The sequence below is a fragment of the Austrofundulus limnaeus genome, unplaced genomic scaffold, assembly GCF_001266775.1.
Source record: "Austrofundulus limnaeus strain Quisiro unplaced genomic scaffold, Austrofundulus_limnaeus-1.0 Scaffold84, whole genome shotgun sequence".
Classification (NCBI taxonomy): Eukaryota; Metazoa; Chordata; class Actinopteri; order Cyprinodontiformes; family Rivulidae; genus Austrofundulus; species Austrofundulus limnaeus.
In genome coordinates this window covers 1,360,473-1,361,980 of record NW_013952486.1, presented here as the reverse complement: position 1 = coordinate 1,361,980, position 1,508 = coordinate 1,360,473, and the positions used below count along the sequence as shown (strand labels likewise).

Below are 1,508 nucleotides of genomic sequence, written 5' to 3'. Positions count from 1 at the left end.
AAAACAAGATCAAAAAGACTTTTTGGCTGAATATAAGGTTTTAAAACTTGGTTAGGTGGACATTTTTTGCAGTGCAGATGAATGTTAAAAAGACAGATCTCACATGTTTCAGGACAAATCCTCTCCATAAACATGTTTCAAGCTTATTTTTTAACGTTTTTACAATYAACAAAGTCTTAAACAACAGCAGAGTTTCCTGGAGAGAAGCAGCTCCTCGTCTTGCTCAGACTCAAGCAGTTTATTTAAGGGTTAAGGTCAAATAAAAAGAGGATCATAAAAAGAAGGAAAAACAAGCAGAGCATYAGTTAGAGATGGTGATTATGGTGCAGAGTGTGCACACTCACCGCTTGGTGGGGGTGGGTGGGGGTGCAGAGATGCTGTCAGCTCTGGGCTCTTCGTTAGTTTTACGGCCCTGACCACAAACCTGCGGGACCCCCGGCRCTCGACAGGAGGGACCCCTCCGTCCTCACGTCCAGCTTCAGGGACGTCAGCTCGGAGGAATCTCCTGCTGCACATCTGAAAACACGCAGATGAAGAGCAGCTGGAGGCTCTGGGCAAACAAACACGGTTTTCAATTATCAGTGCAAAACTGAAAGAAACAAACAAAAAGAGACGGATGAGCTTCGTATCGTAGAAACGTGTGGCAGGAGTTCATTTGAAATTATGTTTTTTATTTTCATTGTCTCACAACATTTCAGTTCTTCTAATGTAGATTATCATCTGCTGCTTTCATGCTAGTTTATCCTCTTTTGTTAAACCTTTGAAAAACAGTAATTAGGATTATTACACAACATGATCAAAGTATGTGTTGARGAGGATTCTCWGCTACTACCACATCAAATTTGAGCTTAATATTTTAGTTATAGAGCTACTTTATTTTCTCAATGTARACTGGCTGGAGCGGCCATCTTGATTAGGGGTGTCTTTTTCTGAAAGTGTCGTTAAAATCCATTCAGTCTTTTATGAGGTACTTTCTAACATGGAAACAGGCCTGACTAACAGTAATCTGGCCTGTGTGTGGTGCTCTGTATGTCAAGGATGATTGTCAGCTACTATCGCACCACACCCTCGATCACATATTCTTGTTCATAAAATCTTTTCCATTTAAGTGTCTTCTTTATTATCATTAAAGGATTTTAGTGTAACTCTCTGTCATGAAAGTTGCAGGTCGTCCCTTCATTATTTCTTTCATGAACTTTGTTTTCTGTATAACTAATGTGTTCTTTGTGTATTCTTATCTGTTGTTGATGTTATTTGTTTTATGTAGATTATAATATTAAAAGAGACATATYCTGCTTTTAAATCCTTCTTTTTCACATTTTAATCATTCAGTTGGGGTCTATATGAAGTAGAAAGTTAATGCTTTGGTCTGAATTCCTCCTTATTGTAACTCCACAAGCCCCTCTTTCACCTCTTTTCTGATGTGTCTCAGACCCTACTCACCCAGCACACTCACTTTTTGTCCCGCTCCCCTCAGGTAGGAGGTTGCGGAGCATCAAATGCAGGAC

The 1,508-nt window shown here is 39.7% G+C and overlaps 1 long non-coding RNA gene across 1 annotated transcript in view; it reads right to left on the bottom strand.

The window, feature by feature from the left end:
- LOC106519901 (uncharacterized) overlaps positions 1-527 on the bottom strand; it is a 13,690-nt gene extending 13,163 nt beyond the window's left edge. Inside the window, exon 1 of the long non-coding RNA XR_001310489.1 lies at positions 345-527. This is a non-coding gene — a long non-coding RNA (uncharacterized LOC106519901). The remainder of the gene's footprint in view (positions 1-344) is intronic.
- Between the last annotated feature and the right edge of the window lie 981 nt (positions 528-1,508).